General features: G+C 38.6%; 1 long non-coding RNA gene across 1 annotated transcript in view; it reads left to right on the forward strand.

Moving 5' to 3' along the window:
- Gm52151 overlaps positions 1-11,470 on the forward strand; it is a 12,903-nt gene extending 1,433 nt beyond the window's left edge. The window contains exon 2 of the long non-coding RNA XR_003951238.1: positions 8,715-11,470. This is a non-coding gene — a long non-coding RNA (predicted gene, 52151). The remainder of the gene's footprint in view (positions 1-8,714) is intronic.
- The last annotated feature ends 1,729 nt before the right edge of the window (positions 11,471-13,199 follow it).

Consider the following 13,199-nt stretch of genomic DNA (forward strand, 5'->3'; position numbering starts at 1 on the left):
ATTTGATATTTCTCTCATTATTAACAGCCTGCTTTCGTCTTAGTATTTCAAATACCCGAGATTTTCATCCTCCACTCAGTAGTAGCTGGTAAGGCTATGATGCTGAAAAATCTTGACTTGCTTTCTTAGTAACTAGGGCACCAGGCAATGTCACATGGAGACTCATAGTGCTGATAACTGGATTGGTTCCACCTCATGGTCCAGCCATGAGAGTCAGCTTCATTTGAGAGTGTCATTGGAGGGTGTCTGTCCCTTGGCAGGCTGGGCTTTATGTATCTTGACCAAAGAATACTTTAAAATAATGCAAAGAGATCAGAGAACTTTTCTTTGCCTATTTTTAATTCCGGAAGTCCAGGGTTGGCTGTAAGGAAAAACAGTATAGAATGGAAATGGACATCTCAGGGCATGTGTGAGATCTCTATAGGTATCCTGCCATTGGGTGGGTCACTGGGCTTGGTGAACACTTTCTTGCCCTGAGATTGAGCTTCTTCAATAATGTCGCTGTTGTGGGTGCCTTCCACTGGGCTTCATTCACCTCCTCCTCTCATTTCGAAAGCCATGTTATCATCTCTCTAGGAACTGGTTTAAAAATCCTCCTTACTAGAACAACAACAACAAAAAGTGCTTTTTCAGTAGTTTACACAACAGCTTTTCCTTAACTCAACATTCAGAGAATAAATCCTTTCAGCATCTAGCGAGCACTGGTGCTTCCTGACTCTGACAATGAGATGTTGTGGGGAATTCTATATTTACAAAATCGTCAGAAAGAAATTGTACACACATTTTCTTTGCCACCCCCTCCATTTCATTCCAGTTGCCCCGTTACAGCCTTGTAGTGAGGGAGGGTCCATGGGCACATTCCTCGCAAAACACTGTGTTCTAATAAAAGGGCGGCAGACACTTCACTTTACCCAGGGCACTTCACGACTGTGTTTGCTCTCTCAGGAGATTATACACAAGGACATCGAGCGTGCTGCTGACGTGCCGCCTGTGAGGACAGGTTCACCGTGTGCACACTGTATTGCAAATTAACAGCCTACTTAATACAACCAGTGCATAAGTCAATCAAAATCTACAGGCCTGAAACTTCACTGCCGAACTGTGAATGTGGGTATATTTTTTATGGGACCACAAAAAAAAAACTGTTTTGTGACCTTCTTAGTTGAACCCCCATTATGTATTTTGATTTTTGTGCTCATGACAGAACCAAAATCAATCTGACTATTACCTGCCAGCAAAATTAGGATTTTACAAAAGGCCTCGGAAAATTCCAGCAGTCTTAAAAGTATTTTTCCATTTTAATCATATCATAAGGTTACCTATAACCATATGATTATGGTGAGGGCTATTAAGGCCAGAAATAATAGTTTTTGGAGCACATCTCATTTTCTTGAGTACTTGTGCATATTTTTTCCTGCAGAAGAATACATAGGTGAAAACTGCTCAGTGCCAGATGAGTTGCTTTTTCCCTAGGCATTGCCTGGGGTTACTGGGACATCCCCGGTTTTCAGTATTGGAAAGCGAAATGCACAACAATGAAAATTTTATTAAAATGTGTGTTAACCCATTACTGTATGTTCATTTTCAATTCTTTATAAGAAAGCATGATGTATCGTTTTGTGGGTGTCATTCCTTAAAAAAAGGAGACGAGTCAAGTGAAGGAGCGTATTTAATGGGGAGATTTTTATGGGAAACATTATACAAATGGCAGTGCGTGTGATTCCCATTATTAAAATAATTTGTCATTGTAGGGAAAAAAAGGTATAAATTTCAAGAAAGAGTCTTCTTTAGTTATCTGCCCTTTTTTAAATGACAGTGGCTTTTTGTGCAGTAAAGACAGACACGTTCTTAGGCAAAGCCCATTTCAGGCCAGAATTTCTGAGAACCCTATTAATGTTTCATGCTAATCAAGGGGAGTGGGAAATAGAGCTGGCAGGTGCTTTCTACTCTGCTTATTCCTGTCTTCCTGCATTAGACATCACTAGCTAAAACAGGGCCAATAGGGTGCTTAGCCAATGCATACAGTAAGAAGGAAAATAGAAAATGATTCTTGGCTCAAGTTTGCTGTTGTTTTTCATCTTGGATGAGCTGATAACATTCTTGGTCATATGAGCACATTGATTATTAATAAATCTGTTTTACTCTAAACTGTAACCTCAAAGGGGACCTACCATTTGGACCTAACATTCAAGTACAGAGAGCAATGCTAATTTTGAATCTATATAAAGGGTTTGTCATGTTAAAACATTGTAGCTCTATGTTGTTTGAGTATTTGTCTATATCTGCTATTCCAAATGGAAACTTCATAGATGGATATGATGAACTTCCTCTCCATAATGTTATCTGGAGACATGGTTTAGGTAGGACTCAATATACTTCCTGCTCCCTGCAGTAGAACAGTTACTAACAAACCATACATTTCAAAGCTCAGTGCCAGAATGAATACATTCCATCACATCAGGACAGAGGAGAGAAAATTTATGGATTGGAGAAAGTGTATTTTTTTAATTTCGTTTCGTTGATGTAGCATCTAACTGATGGAATGAATTTAGATTGTTTTAGGATTTCTTGTTGATGTCCAAGTACCATGTTATTATGGAATATTTTTCATTCATATCAAAAAAAAAATGTGGTTAAAATGGTACCTTAGCATGACTTTTCCACATCTTTTATTCATTACAAAATGATTCTTTTCCCTTAAAGTGCATTTAGCTATGCCAAGGATTGTTACATTCAACTTTGACTCCCAAGAGTCTATCCCTTCCTGGCACCTACTGTCTTTCATCATCCGGTGAATGGTGATGTGTGGTGGTTTCAGGATGGGATGGCCTAGCACTGTACAGTGTTTTCACATAACATGGACAAGATCACAACAGTCTTAACAAAAGAACAAACTATGGCTATCCGTGGTTGAGCGGTAAAGATCTATTCACTTCCCCTGTTTCTTGAAGATGAAAACTCCTCTTTTATATTACTAGTTGCTTCTTATTCCCCCAAATGCAACTGCTCAAAGATTTTTTTAGGAGGTTAAATAAAGGTCTATGCCGAGTAGTCTGATAAAAAGATCTGAAGGTATAGAGCCTATCTTTCCTTTTGCCTTAGTAACATGTTCATTCTAGCCATGTTTGCATATCTGAGCTAAAGTAAAACACAGAGGGAAAACTAGGTAGTATAAAGTAATGAAGATTAGATATTTTTTCTTCTCAGCTTCCCAGGTAATGACTGCTCCTCACTTTGTGTATTTTTCTTGAAGGAAATGATCTAAAACACTGGTTCTCAATCCACCCCCTGCAGGGGCCACAAATCAGATAACTTGTATATCAGATATTCATATTGTAAAACTTAGCAGTAGCAAAATTGCAGTTATGAAATAGCAACAAAATAATGTTATGGCTGGGGTCACTACAGCATACGAAACTGTATTAGAGGGTCAGAGCATTGGGAATTTGAGAAAAACTGGGGCGAGCCTAAAAAGTAATCAGTTGCAGAATTCAGAGAAATACATGTTGATACACTAATGTTGCTATTAAATTTCTTTAAATATCATTTATAATAATGTTATTTTATTAATTATTAGAGAATCTACACAAAATATGTTGTCCACATTTTTACCCTTAACCCCAAATCATTCCAGAACCACTCCTAATGTTTGGTTTTGTTTGTTTGTTTTGATAAGACTATATTGCAGTCAATGTCCTGGTCCTTTGGGCTTACAGCCTTTCCATTTATATCACTAACTATGTGCTTAGAAGCAGGGCTTACTTTTCTGTTTATTTTATTTATCAAAATGCTTCACTCTCCTTGGAGTGTATTCAGGACCATCACATCCAATTTTGCCTCCTGAGAGTCTTTCATTTCTCCTATTGGCTTTCTTAAGAGGATGAACAGATCCTGTTTACGTATCTAGTCTGTTAGTCTATGTCTTTTTATTGGGGGAATTGAGTCCACTGATGTCAAGAGAGATTAAGGAATAGTGATTGTTGCTTCCTGTTATTTTTGTTGTTAGAGGTGGAATTATGTGTGTGTGGCTATCTTCTTTTGGGTTTGTTGAAAGAAGATTACTTTCTTACTTTTTCTAGGAGGTAGTTTCCCTCCTTGTGTTGGTGTTTTCCATCTATTATCCTTTGTAGGACTGGACTTGTGGAAAAATACTGTGTACATTTGGTTTTGTCATGAAATATCTTGGTTTCTCCATCTATGGTAAGTGAGATTTTTGCCGGGTATAATAGCCTATGTTGGTATTTTTGTTCTCTTGGTCTGTATGACATCTGCCCAAGATTTTCTGGCTTTTAGAATCTCTGTTAAGAAGTCTGGTGTAATTCTGAAAGGTCTAACTTTATATGTTACTTGACCTTTTAATATCAACCAATCAAATCCCCCAGAGCTCCCAGGGATTAAGCCACCAACCAAAGAGTGCGCATGGAGGAACCCATGGTTTCAGATACATATGTAGCAGAGGATGGCCTTATCTGGCACCAGTGTGAGGGAGGACCATTGGTCCTATAGAGGCTTGATGCCCCAGTGTAGGAAAATGCTAGGATGGTGAGGTGGGAGTGAGGTTAGTGGGTGGGGGAGCACCCTCATAGAAGTAGAGAGAGGGTGGATGGGATAGGGGGGTTGGGGTGGGGAACTGGGAAGCGAGATAATATTTGAAATGTAAATAAATAAAATAACCAATAAAAAGAAATTTAAAAAGATAAATGTGGACTACCCTCCCTCTTTGTGATGTTCCCTGAGCCTTACATGTCAGTATTGTGTTGGATTAGGGCTTGGCACGCATGGTCAGTTAAGCTCTACATTTTGACCAGTTGTGGCTTTCTGTAATATGCAAAAGGAAGCTTCTATGATGATGAACAATAGCTACTTTTCCACAGGTATAAAAACAGGTACTTAGACTGCAGTTGGAGATTATACTGCTATAGAAATGGGCAGTAGTAGGTTCTCCTCTAGGTTCATAGCCTTACCAGGCACTGATGGTTAATTTTACAGAAGTGGGCATGAATTCTCTCTTGTTGAAAAGGCCTTACCTACATTGGGCTACTGTTTCTTATCCTGAGAATCTAAGCACCACTATCACATGGTTCAGAGTATCTTGTTAGTAGGTCATTGTTGTGGTTGTTGGCATTTTACGTGGACAGAACTATTGATCTCTTTTCTCCATTGGTTGCTTGTGTGGTTCCTTCTGAACATTTGAGAGCTAGTCCTCAGTGAGGCGACTTCCAGGTCTGAATGAGATCACCCTCTCTAAATCCTGTGTCTTACATGTGTGGTATCCTCAGGAGTAGGTTCTTACCTTCTTTTTTCTGAAAGGCCCTAGAACCATTTTAAATTTGGGGAAATAAAACTTTTCAAATTCTATGGAAGTCATAAATATGTTCTTTATATTTTGTGTGCCCACTGAGAATTTCCTGCATGATTGGATTTCATAATTCAATCTGACTGTCCACCCCTTCTTGTCTCCCTTCCAACTCCCCCCTTGACCTTCCCTGATACATGCACCTCCAAACTTCATGTCTTTGTTTCCTTTTTAATTTTTTTAAATAACCCACTAAGTTGCTTTACTGCTGCCCACGTGTGCCTAGTTATGTAGCCATCCACTGGAGCGTGAGTAGCCGGCCTACCAATGGTGATACCCCAAAGAAACATGGTTCCTTTTCTCCCACTGCTGTCAACTGCCAGACAGCAGCTCCTTGGGTACGGATGGAGCCTCACAGACCCTGTGCTGATCTGTACTGGAAACACTGGCTGGCATGATCTTGTGCAGGTCTTTTGCAGGAAGCACAGCTCCTGAGAACTCTTAAGTGTGATAGCCACATCATCTCCAGAAGGCTCTCCTTCACAGGCCTCTGTATCTTCTGGCTTTCAAATTCATTTTGCCTTTTTTTGTCATGAGTCCTTCACATTGGTTGGGGCAGGGTGTTTATTATGATGTCAAAATTTTACATATACACAAATTACATAAAACTGAAACAGTGACAATAGGTTAAAATAAAAAAAAACCTTCCATTTATATCACAATAATTAGTTCTAAAACTATAATATAGATTTGTGCTGCAATAAGGACTCTTTACGTCAGAGTAGAGGCAAAACAATATGTGGCTTTGCTACGTTTCCTTTGATTGGTATTAATCCTATTCTGTGATTTACAACAGTCTCTAAGGGGTCATTTGTTCTTACATATGGAATGCAAAGGACAATGTAAAAACCATGGACACATCAAAGTATACATGGACACTCTCTGTCTAGCACAGTTGTCTGTATTCCGAGAAGTCTAGCCTATTTTTGGTTTCAAATACTGTAGAAATTCATGTTTTTTGCATGTGTAACAGGGGGCTCATAATCAAGTGGGTATACATAGCCATGTGTGCACAAATGTGCGTGCGTGTGCAGTACATGTGAAAGCCAGAGTACAACCTTAACTGTCATCCCCCAGTAGTCACCTGTCTCTTTTTGAGACAGGGTTTCTCACTGGCTGGGAGATCACTGAATCCACTGGGATGGCTAGAAAATGAATCCCAGGGACAGACCTGTCCCAGTTTCCCCAGTGCTGGGATTACAAGCACATGTTGCTATGCCTGCAGTTTGTATCTCTGTCCTGGGGCTCAAAATCCTGTCCTCGTAATGTGTGCTGAGCAATTTACCAACTAAGCTATCTCTATAGCCAAAAGTTCATCTCCTTAGTGGCACTAAGAGGATTCACCTGACTAAGCTCCAAGAGAGTGCAAGGTGCAACTATGAGCTTTTACTTTGGATGCAGTATGTAAGATAACAGATTTTACTGGAGATCCTTATGCTAGTCAGTGAGCAAACAGACACTTGGCTACTGATATTTTCTGTAAGACTAACATTTGGTTTCACTAATAATCCATATTAGCTGTGACCAGAACACTATATTAGCGTTAAATTGCCGTTATTCATAAGATTGCTTCATGTGGTCTCTCTGCCCTTTCCCAGTCCAGAGCTAGTCACTCAGCAGATACCCAAAAAGAAATCAGTTTACAGCTCATGATGTAATCTGAGATGAAAATGGAAACCTCCAATACCGTAGCTAGTTCAAGATCTTGTTCACTTTCGAAGGCTACTGCAGGGTACACTGTTTCGATCTCCTAAAAAAGTTGCAAACTCTCTTCTGTCCTTTGCTTCCCCTGTACTCCTTTACATCTTTAACACATTCTTTCAATCTTCCAAATATTTAATTTCTACCAGGTTGGATGTTTGGCAGGATGCCAATAAATTTAAAAAGAATTAGTCCTGGCAAACTGTTGCTGGTAGCAGATGGTATCAAAGTGGTGCTGAAGTGCTTGCCTCAAACCTTGCTCAACTTGGAAAACAATGTGATTAGTTCTTAAAATGTGGTAGAAACATATTAAAATATTTTGGTTTTATCATCATACATAGCTATATAATTCTTATTAATAAAAATGTGAGTCTTTATTTCACAAATATTTCAGATTCTAAGATTATTGCTATTGAAACTGGTATTAGCTTTTATGGTTGGAACTGAAATTGTTAAGGAGTACTAGTGGATACTAACCAAAATTAATCCTTTATTCTAATAAATCTTCAATTGTTCACTACCTCTCCATGAAGGGTACAAATATCCCCTCAAATACACTGGCTTTTCCACTCAAATTTGACACTTAAGGTTTTATCTCTCTCTTTTTTTTTTCAATCTTGGAGCCTTAAAATTGTCCTGTATTTCAACTTGCATTAGTGAAACTACTGTTAGATATTTGATATCTAACTGCAAGCAAAACAGTATCCTAATACAGGGATATGAGCTAGTTTTTATTAGATAAGACTTATCCATAGCTCTCAGACTATTGTATTAAGAGTTATTTGCCTTGTTTAGAAAAATAAGAAACAAATATATTCTTTGTGGTAACACATATTTTAACGATTTTTAATTAGGCTTCTAGAGAAGAAGAGAACAACTTTTAATGGGCTCACCCTTTTAACATTTGTCAGTTTTTCTAAAAGAAAAGTCTCATCCTTAGCATTATTGCCATTTCTAACCCAACCAAGCAGAGTCTGCTAGCAGACAGACCCCCTTGAAGACAAACAGGCATACAAAGGCAAGCATGGAGATTGTTTGTGCCATAACCCAGAAGCTACGTATCTCCCTGTGTTTTCTCCAAATAGGAGAAAAACACCTCAACCTATTTGCCAGGCACACATCTAAAGAGACTAGTTAAATCCAGAAGCCATCACAAGCATGTCTGTCATAAAGAATAAGTCCCAAGCAAGTTCACTCTCAGCCACTGTTACACCTTCCAGTGTGGACCATCTTCAAACCGACTGTACCTTGAGAGATCTGAGAATCCTCAGCTAGCATGAGAGTCACTGGAAACACACAGCCAGACCAGGGACTTGGGCCATATGACCATAAAAGACTGAATTCCCCTAAATAGTCCCCAAGACGAATCTCCCAACTTAGGAATCCATCCATATAATAGTTTAATATCAGTTGAAATTAGAATGAGTTAGAGGGCAGCTTAGGTCTAGAATTGAAAACACATTTTAACAAACAGTCATTAGCTGGATTAGTTGGGTTTCATGTCTCCTGGTAACTTTTTTTTAGTGACAGTTTGGGCAAGCCTGCCTACTGGGAGAAAGGAGAGTTGAACTAACAGGGAAAGCTCTATGGCATATTTCCATATTGAGCTCTAGAAGGGAAACTCATTCAAGTTAATGGATGATCTTTTCCTGAACAGGTAATCAAGATGTATGGTGTATGTGGTAAACATGTGGGAAAAGACAAGACAAAGTGTGGTGACCGAAAGAAAAGAAAGAAGATAAAGTGGAGAGCAGGGCTAAGAGGTCTATTTAAGACCCTCACACGTAAGAAACTGTTTAAGTAACTGTAATAAATCATTCATGAGTGAGCAGTAAAACACTGTTTAATCATTAATTAACCATGTATTAACAGTAGAAAATATTAACAATTCATTCTTAATGTACTTGATGACAGCTACAGTATTAAGTGCTATGGATTCATGTAATTGACTATTTAACTTATTTTCTAATTAAGTTTTAATATAGTTGTAATTAAATTATTGGAGTTTTTGCTTCTGTTAACCACCTAAATAATATGATGTTATACATGATGGTTTCAGTCTAATGTTACTTTGTTCATGCTTTGCTTATTGCTAATGTGCCCTTCTACACAGATGTAGGCCCATTTAAATCGTAAAATTTCTCCAAAGGCAATCGAATAGCGATTTAGCCTAATCATTTGTTTAAAGTTGACAATGACTTGACTTGATCAAAGACAAAGCTAGAATTCTTGGATGACTGGTACTCCTAGATTAACTGCCATGTAAATCCTATTCCTGATACAAACTACAACTCAAATATTACTTACGGAAATTCTGCACATTTAACTAAAGCCTCACACTTCTGTTGCACTTGCTAACACACTCATTTTTTTTTAAATAAGGGAACAATATATAAAAAAATGACAACAGATATTTTGCCTCAAAGACAACATCTAACTTAGGCAATGATATCTCATTTTATGTACTTTTGAGTTGAGAGAGAGAGACAGAGACAGAGACAGAGAGGAAAGGGAGAGAGAGAAAAGAGAGGAGAGAGAGACAGAGAGAGACAGAGAGAAAGGACTCAGAATAAACAATTTGTTGCTGTAGAGACTAGGAAAGCAATGTAAATTGTGGCCTTAATATTTTCTTCTTCTAGTTAATATTATAACAATGATTCTTAATAATTACATTTGTAGAAAAACAAAGTGTATTAACTTGTTTATGTGTCAGGAACGTGAGAAGATTGACCATCTGCTGTGGAGCCATAGATCCTAGGATGCATTTTACTGAAATAGAATATTAACATTTTTAATCAAGTGTTTACAGAAAGTAAATATTTCACTTGGCCATTGGAACAGTAAAAGTATTTTCAATCTTCGGTGGCTCTGCATTAGTCACAAAGAGGAGGTAAACATAAACAGGAACAGAAACGAATCTCAGATCCTCGGGTTAACTGGGGTATATTGAATGTAAAGGACTCCTTTTACAGAGCCATCAGTTCACATCACAGAGATATGGCCCTGTGGCCTTTGTCACACTTGTCAATCAATCCCCACCGTTATTCAATCAGGTGGTAAGCAGGGAATCCTAGACCAGAGGGTACAGTTCTGAATACACGGATTTGTCTACCCTAACAAGGCTGCATTTGCTTTAATGACTCTGCCCAGTCACTAACGCTACCCATGCCTCCCACAGGCAACATTTCAGAAGTGTCATAGAGAAAATGTGATTGCTAGGGCTTCCGAAGTTTTCTTTCCTTTCTTTGAAATTAAGTTTCATATATTTCCAAGTGTGAACTGACTGGCTTTTATAGTATAAGCTTTTCAGAGTAGAAGGTGAGCATCAAAAAGCATTGCTTAGAATAACAACAATATTTTGTTGTATGGACAAGACAAATCTATTCTTCACGGCAGGCATAAGGCTATTGACCCAAACCACAGTTCCCAGGCTGAGGATGGGATGGGCAATGCCATGCTGGAGTGGGTGAGGTGTCTTCTCATAGAACAAGAAAGTTGTTGCGATTTTTTTCTGCGGCATCTTTTCAGAGGATGACACAGTTCAGTGCTTGCAATTACTTAAGCTCCATCGTGCTGAATGGAGACAAAGTTACAACTTTTGAGATTACTACTGACAACAGAGCATATTCCTGTCTGTGAGAGAACTTGTTAAGGGACCTATACAAAGTGCTGTGGCTGAGTGTAATTGCAACCATTGGGGTGGGGGAGGATCAGGTCAGAAAGCCTGTCTGGTGGTTTCATACCCAGCTCACACTCACAGGCAGCTATCCTGAACGTAACTAAGTTTTCCTGAATTAAACGGTTACTGTAGGGCTTCAGACATGGCTTAGTCCTTAAGAATATTTACTGATTGTGTGGAAGACACCACGTTGGTTCCCAATATCAACAAGTAAGGTTGCTTACAACCGTCTGTAACTCTGGTTCTAGGAGATCAGATGCCCTCTTCTGGCCACTGCAGGTATCAGATATTCACAGGGTGGACATAAATAAGTCCATTCTGGCCAAACCCTCAAATAAACACAAACATAGAAATTAAAGCAGTTGATATAACAACCCACTTTTTCTGAGCATTAAAGTGGTCCAAAGTTAGAGTGGGATAATAAGACAGAAAAGGAAGTTTTGTCGAACGCTGCTAGTTTAAATGACTTTTACATATTGGGAATACTGACTCAGCAGGGAGAGCAATGAAAAAGGCATTTAGCTTTGGCTGTCTAGCCGCTGGGAAATATTACAGCTGGAATTTTCACTGCAGACTTTCCGTGTGAGTACTGAGCTAACATCCCTGAGGGGGAGCAGAGCCCCAGAGTTTATCCCCGTGTTTACAACCCTGCAGGTCAGCACTGCCCGATGGGAAATCATCCGAGCCACATACGTAAGCGTAATGTCCCCCCCCCCCCTATACATTTTACTTAACGCAAGAGCTCAAAAATATGTAGGCAATTTAAGAACCGATGCTAATAGAATAGACGACGTTTATTTTCAGTTACGCTGCTCAGGTTGGTCACAGTGCTGCCACTCAGGTCACAGAGAGGTGGACCACAATACACAGCTGTGAACGACCAGTTCATGAGGTACTGGAGTCACACATGAAAGATTGTCAAATGAATAACACTTAGGATTGTTTTGAGATCATTACATATATGGAGTTTTAATAAGTCAACTTTTTTTCAAAAATAGTTTTTAAAAATTTAAGATTAAGATATAATTACAAATTTCTCCCTTCCTTCCTCCAAATACTCCCATATTTCCCTCCCCTTCCCCTTCAAATTCATCGCCTCTGTCACACTAATTGCAATTGTGCTTATGTATCATATACCTCTGTATTTCTAAATTTAACCTGTTCAGTTCATATGATGCTACTTGTATGTATGTTTTTTAGGACTGGCCTTTGGCACTGGACAATCAACCATTTGGTGTCTTATTCCCTGTGAAGACCACCTCTCCCATTACCAGCTTTCTTCTCTTTTCTGTAGTCCTTCACATAGGGTTGAGCCTTGTGGGCTTTTCCCAGTCCAGTTTAACATGATTACTGGTACCACCCTGGGTCAGCTCATGTTTGAAAGTCGTGTTGGTGAGCCTTTAATGGGTGTAGCTTTTGATGTTCCTAGGGAACACAATATCACAGCAAACTCACTGATTTTCTGGCTCTTATATTCTTCGCACCACCTCTTCAGTTCCCTGACCCTTAGATGTGAGAGTGTTTTCTAGATGTATCCACTGGGCTCTACAGCTCTGCAGTTTGATTAGTTGTAGTTTTCCACAATGGTCTCTGTCTATGGCAAAGAGACATTTTCTTGATGAGGGACGAATGCTGTATTTATCTGTGGGTATAAGAAAAAAGATTTGTAGATTGTTGTTAGGAATCATGCAAGTTTCCAAAGGAGGGTGGCAATTAACAGTTCTACCCAGATATGCTAACTATAAATCACAGTCATTAACCAGCATGCCACAGTAACCCTGAGGATGTTCTAGTGCACACATACCTTGGTGGTAACTAACAGCTCTCTGACACAAATCTGTTCATCATGAGTGGAACACACCTGGTGCTGCAAACCTAAATAACTACTCACTACTAGTGGAGTCCTAGTGACTGGAAAAGAATCTACAACCTCTAATTTATTACAAAACTTTTTAAATGGTAGTTGGGAATCATCAACATTATCTGAATTTTAGAACAACATGACTTGAATTATTACTTTGTCTTAAAAAGTGTCACCAGCTAATTGTAACTATTTTCCAAAATATTTATTGCCCCAAACTTGAGAAATAATTGTATAATATATATTACATATAATTGTATTGCGTGTGTGTGTGTGTAATATGCATACTAACTAAGCTTTCTTGGGCTTTTTATTGACCCTAACCCCAAACTAATTTTAGGTATATTTTTAGTTACAAGTTAAAAGTATATTTCAAAGAAATTTATTCTAGAGAAATTATAGAAATGATTGCTTTGGTTTGATTATAATATTAGGTGTGATAATAAATTATATGCGGCTATCTAAAAGTGAAGACCTTGTAGGTAGAAGGTGTTCATATCAAATATTTATGTCCAAACAACATCCACAATAAGGTGTTTTCCTTAGTTTTAACAACAGTAAAAATTACAGATGGAAGAAGACATGGTTGAAGTTTTAAGTAC

The sequence above is a fragment of the Mus musculus genome, chromosome 14 (genome assembly GCF_000001635.26).
Source record: "Mus musculus strain C57BL/6J chromosome 14, GRCm38.p6 C57BL/6J".
Lineage (NCBI taxonomy): Eukaryota > Metazoa > Chordata > Mammalia > Rodentia > Muridae > Mus > Mus musculus.